The sequence below is a fragment of the Channa argus genome, unplaced genomic scaffold (assembly GCF_033026475.1).
Source record: "Channa argus isolate prfri unplaced genomic scaffold, Channa argus male v1.0 Contig043, whole genome shotgun sequence".
Lineage (NCBI taxonomy): Eukaryota > Metazoa > Chordata > Actinopteri > Anabantiformes > Channidae > Channa > Channa argus.
In genome coordinates this window covers 1-23,921 of record NW_027125262.1, presented here as the reverse complement: position 1 = coordinate 23,921, position 23,921 = coordinate 1, and the positions used below count along the sequence as shown (strand labels likewise).

Below are 23,921 nucleotides of genomic sequence, written 5' to 3'. Positions count from 1 at the left end.
CCCATTATAGTTAAAGAACTGTTAGTAGTGATGTTTGAGAAGATTAGATTTTTTGAACAAAGCTTTTTCAGTGGAATACCTGATGCAGCCCAGCCACACCCAGACTCTGCGTCCTGCAGCCCTCAGGTAATTTGAGTTTGAGACCCCTGGAATCAACAGACGGTGGCCTAGCCACCTTCGCGTGAGCCTCCAGGAGTGTTGTTGTGGCCGAGTGGTTAAGGCGATGGACTAGAAATCCATTGGGGTCTCCCCGCGCAGGTTCGAATCCTGCCAACAATGTGAAGTTCCCCTGATGTTGTTTTACCTTGGATAAGGTTCTTGATTGACCATTGCATAATTAGTGTTGTGTTCCTAGCTTGTTTTTCAGTACCAATTGGGAAAGTGTTGGGAACATCTGCTGAGGCATTGTACTGTATATTAATGAATCTGCTGCTGCACATTGTAAAGGCTGAATAGTCCTAAACAAATACCATGCTGACCAAAACAAACTACAGTGAGCAACTACATTGCAACATAGTGGATCCGCCTTCCAACCACATTAGCCTGTTAAACTAAATGTCATTAAAATCTTTTGTCAGCTGGACTTGGCACCTAATCCAGGGATGGTGTAATTTGTTAGTGTTTTGGGGTTTTGTATATAGACAGGTTTTAAATTGTTATTGTATATAGTTTTTAGTTGTTGTGTTTGCACTCTCTCTTTAAAAAAATGTGGGGAAAAAAACACAACTCTTGTGGTGTAATAGCAACACATCCATCCTTTGGGTGGAAGACTCCAGGTGCAAATCCTGGCAAGAGTGTGTTAGGTGCACAATCAGTATTTCATTTGCTGGGTTTCATATACCAGTTTTCATTAAGAGATTTTTAATAGAATCTGTCACCCTACTATGTGTTTATATTGAGGTAATAATGGGTGGTTGAGGTGTTTATATTAAGATGTGATTCTAATGATTTGCCCTAATTCATGTTTAAAATGAATTTGAACCATATCTCAATGTATGCTGAAGTATTGACATTTTCTGTGTTACTGTTACTGTGTATTATGGATTTTATATTGAATTTTTCTCCTTTTCTTTCTGTTTCTCTTCCCCCCTTCCTCTCTTCTTTTTTCTTCCCCCCCCCTTAAAATTCCCTTTTCAACCAGTGTCCCTAGCTAGTTTTTCAGTACCATTTATGAAAGTGTTGGGAAGATCTGCATTGTAAAGTCTGAATATTCCTAAAAAAATGCCATGCTGACCAAAACAAACTACAGTGAGCAGTTACATTACACCATAGTGAATCCGCCTTCCAACCACGTTAGTCTGTTAAACTAAATGTCATTGACATCTTTTGTCAGCTGGACTTGGCACCTAATCTTCTTACCTCTAATCTTCTGGATTAGAGGTACGTAGAACAAGTCCCTCCCCACCCTTCGATAGCTCAGTTGGTAGAGCGGAGGACTGTAGGTTAGTCAGCTGGGATCCTTAGGTCGCTGGTTCAACTCTGGCTCGAAGGAGAACATTTTGGCGGAACAGTCCAGGTACTGCTCTAACGCCATGGCTACTTGTCCCTATACTAACATCTCCCGCTGCAAGGACATTTTTTCAAAGCTCTGCAACATGTTGCCTTTACTCACCAAAGCTCCTGCTCCAATTTACAGGACTGCTTTTGACCATGGATTAAAACAGGGTTCTCAAGCTTGCGGCCTGCGAGACAATATTTTGTGGCCCTCAGGACGATATGAAAGTTTAATCTTTAGTGCGGCCAGCGAGTTCTATACGAATGGCACTTTCCCGCGTTGTGTGCAGAAGGTTCCTTTTTTTGTGCAAGCTGGAGCTGAACGAACCTACCAATCACACTGGACTATATGGCTCCCGAGGGCGGGCCATCAGCCGGGGTTGATGCAAGCAGAGAAACATTGCACAACTATGGAGGCGCTCGTGTAACATCACATAGCCGTCATAGAATTCCTACTTGTTACTGTGTTTGAAATGAGAATGTTTGACTTCGAGCTGGACGAAGTCAATGTTACCGCCGTTAAGGACCAACACCGACGTTCCGTTGACGATGTCACTAATGGGTGTGGACCTTCAATGGGGCCATTCAGCCAGCTCCCGCCCGCCGTCCCGCTTCGGAGTCAGGCTGGAGCCTCATCAAAGGCTTACCTGCCTCGGTTACATAAGCAACAGAACATCGGTGTTGGGTAGGACGTACAGCTGAATCCATGGGGTTATTATAGAAACTAAAAGCCAGTGAATCACGCCTCCATGGCTGCATCCCATTGTTTTATATAATAAATAATTAATGTTGTCCCAGCTGATAATGAACAGCCCGGTCGCTGTCGAGAAAATTGACCCCCGGCTCCCCTGAGCCTGTGCCTTTTTGGGAGCACATATTTGTGCAAAAAGTTTTTCTATAACTTCAAAAAGTCCAAGTACAGGTCGAGACTTACTGACGATCTTCTTCAAGCCATAGTGAGGGTGTCAACTGCTTCCTCGCTCAAGCCAAATGTGGCTCAGCTATGTGAGAGGAAGCGCTGCCAGGTCTCTGGCAGCAGGAAGCAGGCAAGAGAAGCCATGTTTAGAAAAACCGTTCATGTTCAAAAGAACCCATTATAGTTAAAGAACTGTTAGTAGTGATGTTTGAGAAGATTAGATTTTTTGAACAAAGCTTTTTCAGTGGAATACCTGATGCAGCCCAGCCACACCCAGACTCTGCGTCCTGCAGCCCTCAGGTAATTTGAGTTTGAGACCCCTGGAATCAACAGACGGTGGCCTAGCCACCTTCGCGTGAGCCTCCAGGAGTGTTGTTGTGGCCGAGTGGTTAAGGCGATGGACTAGAAATCCATTGGGGTCTCCCCGCGCAGGTTCGAATCCTGCCAACAACGTGAAGTTCCCCTGATGTTGTTTTACCTTGGATAAGGTTCTTGATTGACCATTGCATAATTAGTGTTGTGTTCCTAGCTTGTTTTTCAGTACCAATTGGGAAAGTGTTGGGAACATCTGCTGAGGCATTGTACTGTATATTAATGAATATGCTGCTGCACATTGTAAAGGCTGAATAGTCCTAAACAAATACCATGCTGACCAAAACAAACTACAGTGAGCAATTACATTGCAACATAGTGGATCCGCCTTCCAACCACATTAGCCTTTTAAACTAAATGTCATTAAAATCTTTTGTCAGCTGGACTTGGCACCTAATCCAGGGATGGTGTAATTTGTTAGTGTTTTGGGGTTTTGTATATAGACAGGTTTTAAATTGTTATTGTATATAGTTTTTAGTTGTTGTGTTTGCACTCTCTCTTTAAAAAAATTTGGGGAAAAAAACTCAACTCTTGTGGTGTAATAGCAACACATCCATCCTTTGGGTGGAAGACTCCAGGTGCAAATCCTGGCAAGAGTGTGTTAGGTGCACAATCAGTATTTCATTTGCTGGGTTTCATATACCAGTTTTCATTAAGAGATTTTTAATAGAATCTGTCACCCTACTATGTGTTTATATTGAGGTAATAATGGGTGGTTGAGGTGTTTATATTAAGATGTGATTCTAATGATTTGCCCTAATTCATGTTTAAAATGAATTTGAACCATATCTCAATGTATGCTGAAGTATTGACACTTTCTGTGTTACTGTTACTGTGTATTATGGATTTTATATTGAATTTTTCTCCTTTTCTTTCTGTTTCTCTTCCCCCCTTCCTCTCTTCTTTTTTCTTCCCCCCCCCCTTAAAATTCCCTTTTCAACCAGTGTCCCTAGCTAGTTTTTCAGTACCATTTAGGAAAGTGTTGGGAAGATCTGCATTGTAAAGTCTGAATATTCCTAAAAAAATGCCATGCTGACCAAAACAAACTACAGTGAGCAGTTACATTACACCATAGTGGATCCGCCTTCCAACCACGTTAGTCTGTTAAACTAAATGTCATTGACATCTTTTGTCAGCTGGACTTGGCACCTAATCTTCTTACCTCTAATCTTCTGGATTAGAGGTACGTAGAACAAGTCCCTCCCCACCCTTCGATAGCTCAGTTGGTAGAGCGGAGGACTGTAGGTTAGTCAGCTGGGATCCTTAGGTTGCTGGTTCAACTCCGGCTCGAAGGAGAACATTTTGGCGGAACAGTCCAGGTACTGCTCTAACGCCATGGCTACTTGTCCCTATACTAACATCTCCCGCTGCAAGGACATTTTTTCAAAGCTCTGCAACATGTTGCCTTTACTCACCAAAGCTCCTGCTCCAATTTACAGGACTGCTTTTGACCATGGATTAAAACAGGGTTCTCAAGCTTGCGGCCTGCGAGACAATATTTTGCGGCCCTCAGGACGATATGAAAGTTTAATCTTTAGTGCGGCCAGCGAGTTCTATACGAATGGCACTTTCCCGCGTTGTGTGCAGAAGGTTCCTTTTTTTGTGCAAGCTGGAGCTGAACGAACCTACCAATCACACTGGACTATATGGCTCCCGAGGGCGGGCCATCAGCCGGGGTTGATGCAAGCAGAGAAACATTGCACAACTATGGAGGCGCTGGTGTAACATCACATAGCCGTCATAGAATTCCTACTTGTTACTGTGTTTGAAATGAGAATGTTTGACTTCGAGCTGGACGAAGTCAATGTTACCGCCGTTAAGGACCAACACCGACGTTCCGTTGACGATGTCACTAATGGGTGTGGACCTTCAATGGGGCCATTCAGCCAGCTCCCGCCCGCCGTCCCGCTTCGGAGTCAGGCTGGAGCCTCATCAAAGGCTTACCTGCCTCGGTTACATAAGCAACAGAACATCGGTGTTGGGTAGGACGTACAGCTGAATCCATGGGGTTATTATAGAAACTAAAAACCAGTGAATAACGCCTCCATGGCTGCATCCCATTGTTTTATATAATAAATAATTAATGTTGTCCCAGCTGATAATGAACAGCCCGGTCGCTGTCGAGAAAATTGACCCCCGGCTCCCCTGAGCCTGTGCCTTTTTGGGAGCACATATTTGTGCAAAAAGTTTTTCTATAACTTCAAAATGTCCAAGTACAGGTCGAGACTTACTGACGATCTTCTTCAAGCCATAGTGAGGGTGTCAACTGCTTCCTCGCTCAAGCCAAATGTGGCTCAGCTATGTGAGAGGAAGCGCTGCCAGGTCTCTGGCAGCAGGAAGCAGGCAAGAGAAGCCATGTTTAGAAAAACCGTTCATGTTCACAAGAACCCATTATAGTTAAAGAACTGTTAGTAGTGATGTTTGAGAAGATTAGATTTTTTGAACAAAGCTTTTTCAGTGGAATACCTGATGCAGCCCAGCCACACCCAGACTCTGCGTCCTGCAGCCCTCAGGTAATTTGAGTTTGAGACCCCTGGAATCAACAGACGGTGGCCTAGCCACCTTCGCGTGAGCCTCCAGGAGTGTTGTTGTGGCCGAGTGGTTAAGGCGATGGACTAGAAATCCATTGGGGTCTCCCCGCGCAGGTTCGAATCCTGCCAACAATGTGAAGTTCCCCTGATGTTGTTTTACCTTGGATAAGGTTCTTGATTGACCATTGCATAATTAGTGTTGTGTTCCTAGCTTGTTTTTCAGTACCAATTGGGAAAGTGTTGGGAACATCTGCTGAGGCATTGTACTGTATATTAATGAATCTGCTGCTGCACATTGTAAAGGCTGAATAGTCCTAAACAAATACCATGCTGACCAAAACAAACTACAGTGAGCAACTACATTGCAACATAGTGGATCCGCCTTCCAACCACATTAGCCTGTTAAACTAAATGTCATTAACATCTTTTGTCAGCTGGACTTGGCACCTAATCCAGGGATGGTGTAATTTGTTAGTGTTTTGGGGTTTTGTATATAGACAGGTTTTAAATTGTTATTGTATATAGTTTTTAGTTGTTGTGTTTGCACTCTCTCTTTAAAAAAATGTGGGGAAAAAAACACAACTCTTGTGGTGTAATAGCAACACATCCATCCTTTGGGTGGAAGACTCCAGGTGCAAATCCTGGCAAGAGTGTGTTAGGTGCACAATCAGTATTTCATTTGCTGGGTTTCATATACCAGTTTTCATTAAGAGATTTTTAATAGAATCTGTCACCCTACTATGTGTTTATATTGAGGTAATAATGGGTGGTTGAGGTGTTTATATTAAGATGTGATTCTAATGATTTGCCCTAATTCATGTTTAAAATGAATTTGAACCATATCTCAATGTATGCTGAAGTATTGACATTTTCTGTGTTACTGTTACTGTGTATTATGGATTTTATATTGAATTTTTCTCCTTTTCTTTCTGTTTCTCTTCCCCCCTTCCTCTCTTCTTTTTTCTTCCCCCCCCCTTAAAATTCCCTTTTCAACCAGTGTCCCTAGCTAGTTTTTCAGTACCATTTATGAAAGTGTTGGGAACATCTGCATTGTAAAGTCTGAATAGTCCTAAAAAAATGCCATGCTGACCAAAACAAACTACAGTGAGCAATTACATTACACCATAGTGGATCCGCATTCCAACCACGTTAGTCTGTTAAACTAAATGTCATTGACATCTTTTGTCAGCTGGACTTGGCACCTAATCCAGAGACAAGCATAAGCCGGTGTAACTAAAAGATGGTTACGTACGTACATGGATTGTTACCATCTTCTGCATTAGAAGTACGTAGAACAAGTCCCTCCCCACCCTTCGATAGCTCAGTTGGTAGAGCGGAGGACTGTAGGTTAGTCAGCTGGGATCCTTATGTCGCTGGTTCAACTCCGGCTCGAAGGAGAACATTTTGGCGGAACAGTCCAGGTACTGCTCTAACGCCATGGCTACTTGTCCCTATACTAACATCTCCCGCTGCAAGGACATTTTTTCAAAGCTCTGCAACATGTTGCCTTTACTCACCAAAGCTCCTGCTCCAATTTACAGGACTGCTTTTGACCATGGATTAAAACAGGGTTCTCAAGCTTGCGGCCTGCGAGACAATATTTTGTGGCCCTCAGGACGATATGAAAGTTTAATCTTTAGTGCGGCCAGCGAGTTCTATACGAATGGCACTTTCCCGCGTTGTGTGCAGAAGGTTCCTTTTTTTGTGCAAGCTGGAGCTGAACGAACCTACCAATCACACTGGACTATATGGCTCCCGAGGGCGGGCCATCAGCCGGGGTTGATGCAAGCAGAGAAACATTGCACAACTATGGAGGCGCTCGTGTAACATCACATAGCCGTCATAGAATTCCTACTTGTTACTGTGTTTGAAATGAGAATGTTTGACTTCGAGCTGGACGAAGTCAATGTTACCGCCGTTAAGGACCAACACCGACGTTCCGTTGACGATGTCACTAATGGGTGTGGACCTTCAATGGGGCCATTCAGCCAGCTCCCGCCCGCCGTCCCGCTTCGGAGTCAGGCTGGAGCCTCATCAAAGGCTTACCTGCCTCGGTTACATAAGCAACAGAACATCGGTGTTGGGTAGGACGTACAGCTGAATCCATGGGGTTATTATAGAAACTAAAAGCCAGTGAATAACGCCTCCATGGCTGCATCCCATTGTTTTATATAATAAATAATTAATGTTGTCCCAGCTGATAATGAACAGCCCGGTCGCTGTCGAGAAAATTGACCCCCGGCTCCCCTGAGCCTGTGCCTTTTTGGGAGCACATATTTGTGCAAAAAGTTTTTCTATAACTTCAAAATGTCCAAGTACAGGTCGAGACTTACTGACGATCTTCTTCAAGCCATAGTGAGGGTGTCAACTGCTTCCTCGCTCAAGCCAAATGTGGCTCAGCTATGTGAGAGGAAGCGCTGCCAGGTCTCTGGCAGCAGGAAGCAGGCAAGAGAAGCCATGTTTAGAAAAACCGTTCATGTTCACAAGAACCCATTATAGTTAAAGAACTGTTAGTAGTGATGTTTGAGAAGATTAGATTTTTTGAACAAAGCTTTTTCAGTGGAATACCTGATGCAGCCCAGCCACACCCAGACTCTGCGTCCTGCAGCCCTCAGGTAATTTGAGTTTGAGACCCCTGGAATCAACAGACGGTGGCCTAGCCACCTTCGCGTGAGCCTCCAGGAGTGTTGTTGTGGCCGAGTGGTTAAGGCGATGGACTAGAAATCCATTGGGGTCTCCCCGCGCAGGTTCGAATCCTGCCAACAATGTGAAGTTCCCCTGATGTTGTTTTACCTTGGATAAGGTTCTTGATTGACCATTGCATAATTAGTGTTGTGTTCCTAGCTTGTTTTTCAGTACCAATTGGGAAAGTGTTGGGAACATCTGCTGAGGCATTGTACTGTATATTAATGAATCTGCTGCTGCACATTGTAAAGGCTGAATAGTCCTAAACAAATACCATGCTGACCAAAACAAACTACAGTGAGCAACTACATTGCAACATAGTGGATCCGCCTTCCAACCACATTAGCCTGTTAAACTAAATGTCATTAAAATCTTTTGTCAGCTGGACTTGGCACCTAATCCAGGGATGGTGTAATTTGTTAGTGTTTTGGGGTTTTGTATATAGACAGGTTTTAAATTGTTATTGTATATAGTTTTTAGTTGTTGTGTTTGCACTCTCTCTTTAAAAAAATGTGGGGAAAAAAACACAACTCTTGTGGTGTAATAGCAACACATCCATCCTTTGGGTGGAAGACTCCAGGTGCAAATCCTGGCAAGAGTGTGTTAGGTGCACAATCAGTATTTCATTTGCTGGGTTTCATATACCAGTTTTCATTAAGAGATTTTTAATAGAATCTGTCACCCTACTATGTGTTTATATTGAGGTAATAATGGGTGGTTGAGGTGTTTATATTAAGATGTGATTCTAATGATTTGCCCTAATTCATGTTTAAAATGAATTTGAACCATATCTCAATGTATGCTGAAGTATTGACATTTTCTGTGTTACTGTTACTGTGTATTATGGATTTTATATTGAATTTTTCTCCTTTTCTTTCTGTTTCTCTTCCCCCCTTCCTCTCTTCTTTTTTCTTCCCCCCCCCTTAAAATTCCCTTTTCAACCAGTGTCCCTAGCTAGTTTTTCAGTACCATTTATGAAAGTGTTGGGAAGATCTGCATTGTAAAGTCTGAATATTCCTAAAAAAATGCCATGCTGACCAAAACAAACTACAGTGAGCAGTTACATTACACCATAGTGGATCCGCCTTCCAACCACGTTAGTCTGTTAAACTAAATGTCATTGACATCTTTTGTCAGCTGGACTTGGCACCTAATCTTCTTACCTCTAATCTTCTGGATTAGAGGTACGTAGAACAAGTCCCTCCCCACCCTTCGATAGCTCAGTTGGTAGAGCGGAGGACTGTAGGTTAGTCAGCTGGGATCCTTAGGTTGCTGGTTCAACTCCGGCTCGAAGGAGAACATTTTGGCGGAACAGTCCAGGTACTGCTCTAACGCCATGGCTACTTGTCCCTATACTAACATCTCCCGCTGCAAGGACATTTTTTCAAAGCTCTGCAACATGTTGCCTTTACTCACCAAAGCTCCTGCTCCAATTTACAGGACTGCTTTTGACCATGGATTAAAACAGGGTTCTCAAGCTTGCGGCCTGCGAGACAATATTTTGCGGCCCTCAGGACGATATGAAAGTTTAATCTTTAGTGCGGCCAGCGAGTTCTATACGAATGGCACTTTCCCGCGTTGTGTGCAGAAGGTTCCTTTTTTTGTGCAAGCTGGAGCTGAACGAACCTACCAATCACACTGGACTATATGGCTCCCGAGGGCGGGCCATCAGCCGGGGTTGATGCAAGCAGAGAAACATTGCACAACTATGGAGGCGCTGGTGTAACATCACATAGCCGTCATAGAATTCCTACTTGTTACTGTGTTTGAAATGAGAATGTTTGACTTCGAGCTGGACGAAGTCAATGTTACCGCCGTTAAGGACCAACACCGACGTTCCGTTGACGATGTCACTAATGGGTGTGGACCTTCAATGGGGCCATTCAGCCAGCTCCCGCCCGCCGTCCCGCTTCGGAGTCAGGCTGGAGCCTCATCAAAGGCTTACCTGCCTCGGTTACATAAGCAACAGAACATCGGTGTTGGGTAGGACGTACAGCTGAATCCATGGGGTTATTATAGAAACTAAAAACCAGTGAATAACGCCTCCATGGCTGCATCCCATTGTTTTATATAATAAATAATTAATGTTGTCCCAGCTGATAATGAACAGCCCGGTCGCTGTCGAGAAAATTGACCCCCGGCTCCCCTGAGCCTGTGCCTTTTTGGGAGCACATATTTGTGCAAAAAGTTTTTCTATAACTTCAAAATGTCCAAGTACAGGTCGAGACTTACTGACGATCTTCTTCAAGCCATAGTGAGGGTGTCAACTGCTTCCTCGCTCAAGCCAAATGTGGCTCAGCTATGTGAGAGGAAGCGCTGCCAGGTCTCTGGCAGCAGGAAGCAGGCAAGAGAAGCCATGTTTAGAAAAACCGTTCATGTTCACAAGAACCCATTATAGTTAAAGAACTGTTAGTAGTGATGTTTGAGAAGATTAGATTTTTTGAACAAAGCTTTTTCAGTGGAATACCTGATGCAGCCCAGCCACACCCAGACTCTGCGTCCTGCAGCCCTCAGGTAATTTGAGTTTGAGACCCCTGGAATCAACAGACGGTGGCCTAGCCACCTTCGCGTGAGCCTCCAGGAGTGTTGTTGTGGCCGAGTGGTTAAGGCGATGGACTAGAAATCCATTGGGGTCTCCCCGCGCAGGTTCGAATCCTGCCAACAATGTGAAGTTCCCCTGATGTTGTTTTACCTTGGATAAGGTTCTTGATTGACCATTGCATAATTAGTGTTGTGTTCCTAGCTTGTTTTTCAGTACCAATTGGGAAAGTGTTGGGAACATCTGCTGAGGCATTGTACTGTATATTAATGAATCTGCTGCTGCACATTGTAAAGGCTGAATAGTCCTAAACAAATACCATGCTGACCAAAACAAACTACAGTGAGCAACTACATTGCAACATAGTGGATCCGCCTTCCAACCACATTAGCCTGTTAAACTAAATGTCATTAACATCTTTTGTCAGCTGGACTTGGCACCTAATCCAGGGATGGTGTAATTTGTTAGTGTTTTGGGGTTTTGTATATAGACAGGTTTTAAATTGTTATTGTATATAGTTTTTAGTTGTTGTGTTTGCACTCTCTCTTTAAAAAAATGTGGGGAAAAAAACACAACTCTTGTGGTGTAATAGCAACACATCCATCCTTTGGGTGGAAGACTCCAGGTGCAAATCCTGGCAAGAGTGTGTTAGGTGCACAATCAGTATTTCATTTGCTGGGTTTCATATACCAGTTTTCATTAAGAGATTTTTAATAGAATCTGTCACCCTACTATGTGTTTATATTGAGGTAATAATGGGTGGTTGAGGTGTTTATATTAAGATGTGATTCTAATGATTTGCCCTAATTCATGTTTAAAATGAATTTGAACCATATCTCAATGTATGCTGAAGTATTGACATTTTCTGTGTTACTGTTACTGTGTATTATGGATTTTATATTGAATTTTTCTCCTTTTCTTTCTGTTTCTCTTCCCCCCTTCCTCTCTTCTTTTTTCTTCCCCCCCCCTTAAAATTCCCTTTTCAACCAGTGTCCCTAGCTAGTTTTTCAGTACCATTTATGAAAGTGTTGGGAACATCTGCATTGTAAAGTCTGAATAGTCCTAAAAAAATGCCATGCTGACCAAAACAAACTACAGTGAGCAATTACATTACACCATAGTGGATCCGCATTCCAACCACGTTAGTCTGTTAAACTAAATGTCATTGACATCTTTTGTCAGCTGGACTTGGCACCTAATCCAGAGACAAGCATAAGCCGGTGTAACTAAAAGATGGTTACGTACGTACATGGATTGTTACCATCTTCTGCATTAGAAGTACGTAGAACAAGTCCCTCCCCACCCTTCGATAGCTCAGTTGGTAGAGCGGAGGACTGTAGGTTAGTCAGCTGGGATCCTTATGTCGCTGGTTCAACTCCGGCTCGAAGGAGAACATTTTGGCGGAACAGTCCAGGTACTGCTCTAACGCCATGGCTACTTGTCCCTATACTAACATCTCCCGCTGCAAGGACATTTTTTCAAAGCTCTGCAACATGTTGCCTTTACTCACCAAAGCTCCTGCTCCAATTTACAGGACTGCTTTTGACCATGGATTAAAACAGGGTTCTCAAGCTTGCGGCCTGCGAGACAATATTTTGTGGCCCTCAGGACGATATGAAAGTTTAATCTTTAGTGCGGCCAGCGAGTTCTATACGAATGGCACTTTCCCGCGTTGTGTGCAGAAGGTTCCTTTTTTTGTGCAAGCTGGAGCTGAACGAACCTACCAATCACACTGGACTATATGGCTCCCGAGGGCGGGCCATCAGCCGGGGTTGATGCAAGCAGAGAAACATTGCACAACTATGGAGGCGCTCGTGTAACATCACATAGCCGTCATAGAATTCCTACTTGTTACTGTGTTTGAAATGAGAATGTTTGACTTCGAGCTGGACGAAGTCAATGTTACCGCCGTTAAGGACCAACACCGACGTTCCGTTGACGATGTCACTAATGGGTGTGGACCTTCAATGGGGCCATTCAGCCAGCTCCCGCCCGCCGTCCCGCTTCGGAGTCAGGCTGGAGCCTCATCAAAGGCTTACCTGCCTCGGTTACATAAGCAACAGAACATCGGTGTTGGGTAGGACGTACAGCTGAATCCATGGGGTTATTATAGAAACTAAAAGCCAGTGAATAACGCCTCCATGGCTGCATCCCATTGTTTTATATAATAAATAATTAATGTTGTCCCAGCTGATAATGAACAGCCCGGTCGCAGTCGAGAAAATTGACCCCCGGCTCCCGGCTTAATTGACCATTGCATAATTAGTGTTGTGTTCCTAGCTTGTTTTTCAGTACCAATTGGGAAAGTGTTGGGAACATCTGCTGAGGCATTGTACTGTATATTAATGAATCTGCTGCTGCACATTGTAAAGGCTGAATAGTCCTAAACATATACCATGCTGACCAAAACAAACTACAGTGAGCAACTACATTGCAACATAGTGGATCCGCCTTCCAACCACATTAGCCTGTTAAACTAAATGTCATTAACATCTTTTGTCAGCTGGACTTGGCACCTAATCCAGGGATGGTGTAATTTGTTAGTGTTTTGGGGTTTTGTATATAGACAGGTTTTAAATTGTTATTGTATATAGTTTTTAGTTGTTGTGTTTGCACTCTCTCTTTAAAAAAATGTGGGGAAAAAAACACAACTCTTGTGGTGTAATAGCAACACATCCATCCTTTGGGTGGAAGACTCCAGGTGCAAATCCTGGCAAGAGTGTGTTAGGTGCACAATCAGTATTTCATTTGCTGGGTTTCATATACCAGTTTTCATTAAGAAATTTTTAATAGAATCTGTCACCCTACTATGTGTTTATATTGAGGTAATAATGGGTGGTTGAGGTGTTTATATTAAGATGTGATTCTAATGATTTGCCCTAATTCATGTTTAAAATGAATTTGAACCATATCTCAATGTATGCTGAAGTATTGACATTTTCTGTGTTACTGTTACTGTGTATTATGGATTTTATATTGAATTTTTCTCCTTTTCTTTCTGTTTCTCTTCCCCCCTTCCTCTCTTCTTTTTTCTTCCCCCCCCCTTAAAATTCCCTTTTCAACCAGTGTCCCTAGCTAGTTTTTCAGTACCATTTATGAAAGTGTTGGGAACATCTGCATTGTAAAGTCTGAATAGTCCTAAAAAAATGCCATGCTGACCAAAACAAACTACAGTGAGCAATTACATTACACCATAGTGGATCCGCATTCCAACCACGTTAGTCTGTTAAACTAAATGTCATTGACATCTTTTGTCAGCTGGACTTGGCACCTAATCCAGAGACAAGCATAAGCCGGTGCAAACTAAAAGATGGTTAAGTACGTACATGGATTGTTACCATCTTCTGCATTAGAAGTACGTAGAACAAGTCCCTCCCCACCCTTCGATAGCTCAGTTGGTAGAGCGGAGGACTGTAGGTTAGTCAGCTGGGATCCTTAGGTCGCTGGTTCAACTCCGGCTCGAAGGAGAACATTTTGGCGGAACAGTCCAGGTACTGCTCTAACGCCATGGCTACTTGTCCCTATACTAACATCTCCCGCTGCAAGGACATTTTTTCAAAGCTCTGCAACATGTTGCCTTTACTCACCAAAGCTCCTGCTCCAATTTACAGGACTGCTTTTGACCATGGATTAAAACAGGGTTCTCAAGCTTGCGGCCTGCGAGACAATATTTTGTGGCCCTCAGGACGATATGAAAGTTTAATCTTTAGTGCGGCCAGCGAGTTCTATACGAATGGCACTTTCCCGCGTTGTGTGCAGAAGGTTCCTTTTTTTGTGCAAGCTGGAGCTGAACGAACCTACCAATCACACTGGACTATATGGCTCCCGAGGGCGGCCCATCAGCCGGGGTTGATGCAAGCAGAGAAACATTGCACAACTATGGAGGCGCTCGTGTAACATCACATAGCCGTCATAGAATTCCTACTTGTTACTGTGTTTGAAATGAGAATGTTTGACTTCGAGCTGGACGAAGTCAATGTTACCGCCGTTAAGGACCAACACCGACGTTCCGTTGACGATGTCACTAATGGGTGTGGACCTTCAATGGGGCCATTCAGCCAGCTCCCGCCCGCCGTCCCGCTTCGGAGTCAGGCTGGAGCCTCATTAAAGGCTTACCTGCCTCGGTTACATAAGCAACAGAACATCGGTGTTGGGTAAGACGTACAGCTGAATCCATGGGGTTATTATAGAAACTAAAAGCCAGTGAATAACGCCTCCATGGCTGCATCCCATTGTTTTATATAATAAATAATTAATGTTGTCCCAGCTGATAATGAACAGCCCGGTCGCTGTCGAGAAAATTGACCCCCGGCTCCCCTGAGCCTGTGCCTTTTTGGGAGCACATATTTGTGCAAAAAGTTTTTCTATAACTTCAAAAAGTCCAAGTACAGGTCGAGACTTACTGACGATCTTCTTCAAGCCATAGTGAGGGTGTCAACTGCTTCCTCGCTCAAGCCAAATGTGGCTCAGCTATGTGAGAGGAAGCTCTGCCAGGTCTCTGGCAGCAGGAAGCAGGCAAGAGAAGCCATGTTTAGAAAAACCGTTCATGTTCACAAGAACCCATTATAGTTAAAGAACTGTTAGTAGTGATGTTTGAGAAGATTAGATTTTTTGAACAAAGCTTTTTCAGTGGAATACCTGATGCAGCCCAGCCACACCCAGACTCTGCGTCCTGCAGCCCTCAGGTAATTTGAGTTTGAGACCCCTGGAATCAACAGACGGTGGCCTAGCCACCTTCGCGTGAGCCTCCAGGAGTGTTGTTGTGGCCGAGTGGTTAAGGCGATGGACTAGAAATCCATTGGGGTCTCCCCGCGCAGGTTCGAATCCTGCCAACAACGTGAAGTTCCCCTGATGTTGTTTTACCTTGGATAAGGTTCTTGATTGACCATTGCATAATTAGTGTTGTGTTCCTAGCTTGTTTTTCAGTACCAATTGGGAAAGTGTTGGGAACATCTGCTGAGGCATTGTACTGTATATTAATGAATATGCTGCTGCACATTGTAAAGGCTGAATAGTCCTAAATAAATACCATGCTGACCAAAACAAACTACAGTGAGCAATTACATTGCAACATAGTGGATCCGCCTTCCAACCACATTAGCCTTTTAAACTAAATGTCATTAAAATCTTTTGTCAGCTGGACTTGGCACCTAATCCAGGGATGGTGTAATTTGTTAGTGTTTTGGTGTTTTGTATATAGACAGGTTTTAAATTGTTATTGTATATAGTTTTTAGTTGTTGTGTTTGCACTCTCTCTTTAAAAAAATGTGGGGAAAAAAACACAACTCTTGTGGTGTAATAGCAACACATCCATCCTTTGGGTGGAAGACTCCAGGTGCAAATCCTGGCAAGAGTGTGTTAGGTGCACAATCAGTATTTCATTTGCTGGGTTTCATATACCAGTTTTCATTAAGAGATTTTTAATAGAATCTGTCACCCTACTATGTGTTTTTATTGAGGTAATAATGGGTGGTTGAGGTGTTTATATTAAGATGTGGTTCTAATGATTTGCCCTAATTCATGTTTAAAATGAATTTGAACCATATCTCAATGTATGCTGAAGTATTGACACTTTCTGTGTTACTGTTACTGTGTATTATGGATTTTATATTGAATTTTTCTCCTTTTCTTTCTGTTTCTCTTCCCCCCTTCCTCTCTTCTTTTTTCTTCCCCCCCCTTAAAATTCCCTTTTCAACCAGTGTCCCTAGCTAGTTTTTCAGTACCATTTAGGAAAGTGTTGGGAAGATCTGCATTGTAAAGTCTGAATATTCCTAAAAAAATGCCATGCTGACCAAAACAAACTACAGTGAGCAGTTACATTACACCATAGTGGATCCGCCTTCCAACCACGTTAGTCTGTTAAACTAAATGTCATTGACATCTTTTGTCAGCTGGACTTGGCACCTAATCTTCTAACCTCTAATCTTCTGGATTAGAGGTACGTAGAACAAGTCCCTCCCCACCCTTCGATAGCTCAGTTGGTAGAGCGGAGGACTGTAGGTTAGTCAGCTGGGATCCTTAGGTCGCTGGTTCAACTCCGGCTCGAAGGAGAACATTTTGGCGGAACAGTCCAGGTACTGCTCTAACGCCATGGCTACTTGTCCCTATACTAACATCTCCCGCTGCAAGGACATTTTTTCAAAGCTCTGCAACATGTTGCCTTTACTCACCAAAGCTCCTGCTCCAATTTACAGGACTGCTTTTGACCATGGATTAAAACAGGGTTCTCAAGCTTGCGGCCTGCGAGACAATATTTTGTGGCCCTCAGGACGATATGAAAGTTTAATCTTTAGTGCGGCCAGCGAGTTCTATACGAATGGCACTTTCCCGCGTTGTGTGCAGAAGGTTCCTTTTTTTGTGCAAGCTGGAGCTGAACGAACCTACCAATCACACTGGACTATATGGCTCCCGAGGGCGGGCCATCAGCCGGGGTTGATGCAAGCAGAGAAACATTGCACAACTATGGAGGCGCTCGTGTAACATCACATAGCCGTCATAGAATTCCTACTTGTTACTGTGTTTGAAATGAGAATGTTTGACTTCGAGCTGGACGAAGTCAATGTTACCGCCGTTAAGGACCAACACCGACGTTCCGTTGACGATGTCACTAATGGGTGTGGACCTTCAATGGGGCCATTCAGCCAGCTCCCGCCCGCCGTCCCGCTTCGGAGTCAGGCTGGAGCCTCATCAAAGGCTTACCTGCCTCGGTTACATAAGCAACAGAACATCGGTGTTGGGTAGGACGTACAGCTGAATCCATGGGGTTATTATAGAAACTAAAAGCCAGTGAATAACGCCTCCATGGCTGCATCCCATTGTTTTATATAATAAATAATTAATGTTGTCCCAGCTGATAATGAACAGCCCGGTCGCTGTCGAGAAAATTGACCCCCGGCTCCCCTGAGCCTGTGCCTTTTTGGGAGCACATATTTGTGCAAAAAGTTTTTCTATAACTTCAAAAAGTCCAAGTACAGGTCGAGACTTACTGACGATCTTCTCCAAGCCATAGTGAGGGTGTCAACTGCTTCCTCGCTCAAGCCAAATGTGGCTCAGCTATGTGAGAGGAAGCGCTGCCAGGTCTCTGGCAGCAGGAAGCAGGCAAGAGAAGCCATGTTTAGAAAAACCGTTCATGTTCACAAGAACCCATTATAGTTAAAGAACTGTTAGTAGTGATGTTTGAGAAGATTAGATTTTTTGAACAAAGCTTTTTCAGTGGAATACCTGATGCAGCCCAGCCACACCCAGACTCTGCGTCCTGCAGCCCTCAGGTAATTTGAGTTTGAGACCCCTGGAATCAACAGACGGTGGCCTAGCCACCTTCGCGTGAGCCTCCAGGAGTGTTGTTGTGGCCGAGTGGTTAAGGCGATGGACTAGAAATCCATTGGGGTCTCCCCGCGCAGGTTCGAATCCTGCCAACAATGTGAAGTTCCCCTGATGTTGTTTTACCTTGGATAAGGTTCTTGATTGACCATTGCATAATTAGTGTTGTGTTCCTAGCTTGTTTTTCAGTACCAATTGGGAAAGTGTTGGGAACATCTGCTGAGGCATTGTACTGTATATTAATGAATCTGCTGCTGCACATTGTAAAGGCTGAATAGTCCTAAACAAATACCATGCTGACCAAAACAAACTACAGTGAGCAACTACATTGCAACATAGTGGATCCGCCTTCCAACCACATTAGCCTGTTAAACTAAATGTCATTAACATCTTTTGTCAGCTGGACTTGGCACCTAATCCAGGGATGGTGTAATTTGTTAGTGTTTTGGGGTTTTGTATATAGACAGGTTTTAAATTGTTATTGTATATAGTTTTTAGTTGTTGTGTTTGCACTCTCTCTTTAAAAAAATGTGGGGAAAAAAACACAACTCTTGTGGTGTAATAGCAACACATCCATCCTTTGGGTGGAAGACTCCAGGTGCAAATCCTGGCAAGAGTGTGTTAGGTGCACAATCAGTATTTCATTTGCTGGGTTTCATATACCAGTTTTCTTTAAGAGATTTTTAATAGAATCTGTCACCCTACTATGTGTTTATATTGAGGTAATAATGGGTGGTTGAGGTGTTTATATTAAGATGTGATTCTAATGATTTGCCCTAATTCATGTTTAAAATGAATTTGAACCATATCTCAATGTATGCTGAAGTATTGACACTTTCTGTGTTACTGTTACTGTGTATTATGGATTTTATATTGAATTTTTCTCCTTTTCTTTCTGTTTCTCTTCCCCCCTTCCTCTCTTCTTTTTTCTTCCCCCCCCCTTAAAATTCCCTTTTCAACCAGTGTCCCTAGCTAGTTTTTCAGTACCATTTATGAAAGTGTTGGGAACATCTGCATTGTAAAGTCTGAATAGTCCTAAAAAAATGCCATGCTGACCAAAACAAACTACAGTGAGCAATTACATTACACCATAGTGGATCCGCATTCCAACCACGTTAGTCTGTTAAACTAAATGTCATTGACATCTTTTGTCAGCTGGACTTGGCACCTAATCCAGAGACAAGCATAAGCCGGTGTAACTAAAAGATGGTTACGTACGTACATGGATTGTTACCATCTTCTGCATTAGAAGTACGTAGAACAAGTCCCTCCCCACCCTTCGATAGCTCAGTTGGTAGAGCGGAGGACTGTAGGTTAGTCAGCTGGGATCCTTAGGTCGCTGGTTCAACTCCGGCTCGAAGGAGAACATTTTGGCGGAACAGTCCAGGTACTGCTCTAACGCCATGGCTACTTGTCCCTATACTAACATCTCCCGCTGCAAGGACATTTTTTCAAAGCTCTGCAACATGTTGCCTTTACTCACCAAAGCTCCTGCTCCAATTTACAGGACTGCTTTTGACCATGGATTAAAACAGTGTTCTCAAGCTTGCGGCCTGGGAGACAATATTTTGTGGCCCTCAGGACGATATGAAAGTTTAATCTTTAGTGAGGCCAGCGAGTTCTATACGAATGGCACTTTCCCGCGTTGTGTGCAGAAGGTTCCTTTTTTTGTGCAAGCTGGAGCTGAACGAACCTACCAATCACACTGGACTATATGGCTCCCGAGGGCGGGCCATCAGCCGGGGTTGATGCAAGCAGAGAAACATTGCACAACTATGGAGGCGCTCGTGTAACATCACATAGCCGTCATAGAATTCCTACTTGCTACTGTGTTTGAAATGAGAATGTTTGACTTCGAGCTGGACGAAGTCAATGTTACCGCCGTTAAGGACCAACACCGACGTTCCGTTGACGATGTCACTAATGGGTGTGGACCTTCAATGGGGCCATTCAGCCAGCTCCCGCCCGCCGTCCCGCTTCGGAGTCAGGCTGGAGCCTCATCAAAGGCTTACCTGCCTCGGTTACATAAGCAACAGAACATCGGTGTTGGGTAGGACGTACAGCTGAATCCATGGGGTTATTATAGAAACTAAAAGCCAGTGAATCACGCCTCCATGGCTGCATCCCATTGTTTTATATAATAAATAATTAATGTTGTCCCAGCTGATAATGAACAGCCCGGTCGCTGTCGAGAAAATTGACCCCCGGCTCCCCTGAGCCTGTGCCTTTTTGGGAGCACATATTTGTGCAAAAAGTTTTTCTATAACTTCAAAAAGTCCAAGTACAGGTCGAAACTTACTGACGATCTTCTTCAAGCCATAGTGAGGGTGTCAACAGCTTCCTCGCTCAAGCCAAATGTGGCTCAGCTATGTGAGAGGAAGCGCTGCCAGGTCTCTGGCAGCAGGAAGCAGGCAAGAGAAGCCATGTTTAGAAAAACCGTTCATGTTCAAAAGAACCCATTATAGTTAAAGAACTGTTAGTAGTGATGTTTGAGAAGATTAGATTTTTTGAACAAAGCTTTTTCAGTGGAATACCTGATGCAGCCCAGCCACACCCAGACTCTGCGTCCTGCAGCCCTCAGGTAATTTGAGTTTGAGACCCCTGGAATCAACAGACGGTGGCCTACTCACCTTCGCGTGAGCCTCCAGGAGTGTTGTTGTGGCCGAGTGGTTAAGGCGATGGACTAGAAATCCATTGGGGTCTCCCCGCGCAGGTTCGAACCATTGCATAATTAGTGTTGTGTTCCTAGCTTGTTTTTCAGTACCAATTGGGAAAGTGTTGGGAACATCTGCTGAGGCATTGTACTGTATATTAATGAATATGCTGCTGCACATTGTAAAGGCTGAATAGTCCTAAACAAATACCATGCTGACCAAAACAAACTACAGTGAGCAATTACATTGCAACATAGTGGATCCGCCTTCCAACCACATTAGCCTTTTAAACTAAATGTCATTAAAATCTTTTGTCAGCTGGACTTGGCACCTAATCCAGGGATGGTGTAATTTGTTAGTGTTTTGGGGTTTTGTATATAGACAGGTTTTAAATTGTTATTGTATATAGTTTTTAGTTGTTGTGTTTGCACTCTCTCTTTAAAAAAATGTGGGGAAAAAAACACAACTCTTGTGGTGTAATAGCAACACATCCATCCTTTGGGTGGAAGACTCCAGGTGCAAATCCTGGCAAGAGTGTGTTAGGTGCACAATCAGTATTTCATTTGCTGGGTTTCATATACCAGTTTTCATTAAGAGATTTTTAATAGAATCTGTCACCCTACTATGTGTTTATATTGAGGTAATAATGGGTGGTTGAGGTGTTTATATTAAGATGTGATTCTAATGATTTGCCCTAATTCATGTTTAAAATGAATTTGAACCATATCTCAATGTATGCTGAAGTATTGACACTTTCTCTGTTACTGTTACTGTGTATTATGGATTTTATATTGAATTTTTCTCCTTTTCTTTCTGTTTCTCTTCCCCCCTTCCTCTCTTCTTTTTTCTTCCCCCCCCTTAAAATTCCCTTTTCAACCAGTGTCCCTAGCTAGTTTTTCAGTACCATTTAGGAAAGTGTTGGGAAGATCTGCATTGTAAAGTCTGAATATTCCTAAAAAAATGCCATCCTGACCAAAACAAACTACAGTGAGCAGTTACATTACACCATAGTGGATCCGCCTTCCAACCACGTTAGTCTGTTAAACTAAATGTCATTGACATCTTTTGTCAGCTGGACTTGGCACCTAATCTTCTTACCTCTAATCTTCTGGATTAGAGGTACGTAGAACAAGTCCCTCCCCACCCTTCGATAGCTCAGTTGGTAGAGCGGAGGACTGTAGGTTAGTCAGCTGGGATCCTTAGGTCGCTGGTTCAACTCCGGCTCGAAGGAGAACATTTTGGCGGAACAGTCCAGGTACTGCTCTAACGCCATGGCTACTTGTCCCTATACTAACATCTCCCGCTGCAAGGACATTTTTTCAAAGCTCTGCAACATGTTGCCTTTACTCACCAAAGCTCCTGCTCCAATTTACAGGACTGCTTTTGACCATGGATTAAAACAGGGTTCTCAAGCTTGCGGCCTGGGAGACAATATTTTGTGGCCCTCAGGACGATATGAAAGTTTAATCTTTAGTGCGGCCAGCGAGTTCTATACGAATGGCACTTTCCCGCGTTGTGTGCAGAAGGTTCCTTTTTTTGTGCAAGCTGGAGCTGAACGAACCTACCAATCACACTGGACTATATGGCTCCCGAGGGCGGGCCATCAGCCGGGGTTGATGCAAGCAGAGAAACATTGCACAACTATGGAGGCGCTCGTGTAACATCACATAGCCGTCATAGAATTACTACTTGTTACTGTGTTTGAAATGAGAATGTTTGACTTCGAGCTGGACGAAGTCAATGTTACCGCCGTTAAGGACCAACACCGACGTTCCGTTGACGATGTCACTAATGGGTGTGGACCTTCAATGGGGCCATTCAGCCAGCTCCCGCCCGCCGTCCCGCTTCGGAGTCAGGCTGGAGCCTCATCAAAGGCTTACCTGCCTCGGTTACATAAGCAACAGAACATCGGTGTTGGGTAGGACGTACAGCTGAATCCATGGGGTTATTATAGAAACTAAAAGCCAGTGAATCACGCCTCCATGGCTGCATCCCATTGTTTTATATAATAAATAATTAATGTTGTCCCAGCTGATAATGAACAGCCCGGTCGCTGTCGAGAAAATTGACCCCCGGCTCCCCTGAGCCTGTGCCTTTTTGGGAGCACATATTTGTGCAAAAAGTTTTTCTATAACTTCAAAAAGTCCAAGTACAGGTCGAGACTTACTGACGATCTTCTTCAAGCCATAGTGAGGGTGTCAACTGCTTCCTCGCTCAAGCCAAATGTGGCTCAGCTATGTGAGAGGAAGCGCTGCCAGGTCTCTGGCAGCAGGAAGCAGGCAAGAGAAGCCATGTTTAGAAAAACCGTTCATGTTCAAAAGAACCCATTATAGTTAAAGAACTGTTAGTAGTGATGTTTGAGAAGATTAGATTTTTTGAACAAAGCTTTTTCAGTGGAATACCTGATGCAGCCCAGCCACACCCAGACTCTGCGTCCTGCAGCCCTCAGGTAATTTGAGTTTGAGACCCCTGGAATCAACAGACGGTGGCCTAGCCACCTTCGCGTGAGCCTCCAGGAGTGTTGTTGTGGCCGAGTGGTTAAGGTGATGGACTAGAAATCCATTGGGGTCTCCCCGCGCAGATTCGAATCCTGCCAACAACCTGAAGTTCCCCTGATGTTGTTTTACCTTGGATAAGGTTCTTGATTGACCATTGCATAATTAGTGTTGTGTTCCTAGCTTGTTTTTCAGTACCAATTGGGAAAGTGTTGGGAACATCTGCTGAGGCATTGTACTGTATATTAATGAATATGCTGCTGCACATTGTAAAGGCTGAATAGTGCTAAATAAATACCATGCTGACCAAAACAAACTACAGTGAGCAATTACATTGCAACATAGTGGATCCGCCTTCCAACCACATTAGCCTTTTAAACTAAATGTCATTAAAATCTTTTGTCAGCTGGACTTGGCACCTAATCCAGGGATGGTGTAATTTGTTAGTGTTTTGGGGTTTTGTATATAGACAGGTTTTAAATTGTTATTGTATATAGTTTTTAGTTGTTGTGTTTGCACTCTCTCTTTAAAAAAATGTGGGGAAAAAAACACAACTCTTGTGGTGTAATAGCAACACATCCATCCTTTGGGTGGAAGACTCCAGGTGCAAATCCTGGCAAGAGTGTGTTAGGTGCACAATCAGTATTTCATTTGCTGGGTTTCATATACCAGTTTTCATTAAGAGATTTTTAATAGAATCTGTCACCCTACTATGTGTTTATATTGAGGTAATAATGGGTGGTTGAGGTGTTTATATTAAGATGTGATTCTAATGATTTGCCCTAATTCATGTTTAAAATGAATTTGAACCATATCTCAATGTATGCTGAAGTATTGACACTTTCTGTGTTACTGTTACTGTGTATTATGGATTTTATATTGAATTTTTCTCCTTTTCTTTCTGTTTCTCTTCCC

General features: G+C 43.5%; 17 non-coding genes across 17 annotated transcripts; all 17 read left to right on the top strand.

Annotated features, from left to right (window-relative positions):
• The first annotated feature begins 197 nt into the window (after positions 1-197).
• trnas-aga (transfer RNA serine (anticodon AGA)) lies at positions 198-279 on the top strand. Its single transcript has one exon. It is a non-coding gene; the product is annotated as a tRNA-Ser (tRNA).
• Positions 280-1,405: 1,126 nt separating this feature from the next.
• Positions 1,406-1,492, top strand: trnay-gua (transfer RNA tyrosine (anticodon GUA)). The gene is given in 2 exon segments: positions 1,406-1,442; positions 1,457-1,492. It is a non-coding gene; the product is annotated as a tRNA-Tyr (tRNA).
• A 1,289-nt stretch (positions 1,493-2,781) lies between these two features.
• Positions 2,782-2,863, top strand: trnas-aga (transfer RNA serine (anticodon AGA)). Its single transcript has one exon. It is a non-coding gene; the product is annotated as a tRNA-Ser (tRNA).
• A 1,127-nt stretch (positions 2,864-3,990) lies between these two features.
• On the top strand, positions 3,991-4,077 carry trnay-gua (transfer RNA tyrosine (anticodon GUA)). The gene is given in 2 exon segments: positions 3,991-4,027; positions 4,042-4,077. It is a non-coding gene; the product is annotated as a tRNA-Tyr (tRNA).
• A 1,289-nt stretch (positions 4,078-5,366) lies between these two features.
• trnas-aga (transfer RNA serine (anticodon AGA)) lies at positions 5,367-5,448 on the top strand. The gene has a single exon. It is a non-coding gene; the product is annotated as a tRNA-Ser (tRNA).
• A 1,175-nt stretch (positions 5,449-6,623) lies between these two features.
• trnay-gua (transfer RNA tyrosine (anticodon GUA)) lies at positions 6,624-6,710 on the top strand. Its single transcript is given in 2 exon segments — positions 6,624-6,660; positions 6,675-6,710. It is a non-coding gene; the product is annotated as a tRNA-Tyr (tRNA).
• A 1,289-nt stretch (positions 6,711-7,999) lies between these two features.
• Positions 8,000-8,081, top strand: trnas-aga (transfer RNA serine (anticodon AGA)). The gene has a single exon. It is a non-coding gene; the product is annotated as a tRNA-Ser (tRNA).
• Positions 8,082-9,207: 1,126 nt separating this feature from the next.
• trnay-gua (transfer RNA tyrosine (anticodon GUA)) lies at positions 9,208-9,294 on the top strand. The gene is given in 2 exon segments: positions 9,208-9,244; positions 9,259-9,294. It is a non-coding gene; the product is annotated as a tRNA-Tyr (tRNA).
• Positions 9,295-10,583: 1,289 nt separating this feature from the next.
• Positions 10,584-10,665, top strand: trnas-aga (transfer RNA serine (anticodon AGA)). The gene has a single exon. It is a non-coding gene; the product is annotated as a tRNA-Ser (tRNA).
• A 1,175-nt stretch (positions 10,666-11,840) lies between these two features.
• trnay-gua (transfer RNA tyrosine (anticodon GUA)) lies at positions 11,841-11,927 on the top strand. The gene is given in 2 exon segments: positions 11,841-11,877; positions 11,892-11,927. It is a non-coding gene; the product is annotated as a tRNA-Tyr (tRNA).
• Positions 11,928-13,917: 1,990 nt separating this feature from the next.
• Positions 13,918-14,004, top strand: trnay-gua (transfer RNA tyrosine (anticodon GUA)). The gene is given in 2 exon segments: positions 13,918-13,954; positions 13,969-14,004. It is a non-coding gene; the product is annotated as a tRNA-Tyr (tRNA).
• A 1,289-nt stretch (positions 14,005-15,293) lies between these two features.
• trnas-aga (transfer RNA serine (anticodon AGA)) lies at positions 15,294-15,375 on the top strand. Its single transcript has one exon. It is a non-coding gene; the product is annotated as a tRNA-Ser (tRNA).
• Positions 15,376-16,500: 1,125 nt separating this feature from the next.
• trnay-gua (transfer RNA tyrosine (anticodon GUA)) lies at positions 16,501-16,587 on the top strand. The gene is given in 2 exon segments: positions 16,501-16,537; positions 16,552-16,587. It is a non-coding gene; the product is annotated as a tRNA-Tyr (tRNA).
• Positions 16,588-17,876: 1,289 nt separating this feature from the next.
• trnas-aga (transfer RNA serine (anticodon AGA)) lies at positions 17,877-17,958 on the top strand. The gene has a single exon. It is a non-coding gene; the product is annotated as a tRNA-Ser (tRNA).
• Positions 17,959-19,133: 1,175 nt separating this feature from the next.
• trnay-gua (transfer RNA tyrosine (anticodon GUA)) lies at positions 19,134-19,220 on the top strand. The gene is given in 2 exon segments: positions 19,134-19,170; positions 19,185-19,220. It is a non-coding gene; the product is annotated as a tRNA-Tyr (tRNA).
• A 2,435-nt stretch (positions 19,221-21,655) lies between these two features.
• trnay-gua (transfer RNA tyrosine (anticodon GUA)) lies at positions 21,656-21,742 on the top strand. Its single transcript is given in 2 exon segments — positions 21,656-21,692; positions 21,707-21,742. It is a non-coding gene; the product is annotated as a tRNA-Tyr (tRNA).
• A 1,289-nt stretch (positions 21,743-23,031) lies between these two features.
• trnas-aga (transfer RNA serine (anticodon AGA)) lies at positions 23,032-23,113 on the top strand. The gene has a single exon. It is a non-coding gene; the product is annotated as a tRNA-Ser (tRNA).
• Positions 23,114-23,921: the final 808 nt, after the last annotated feature.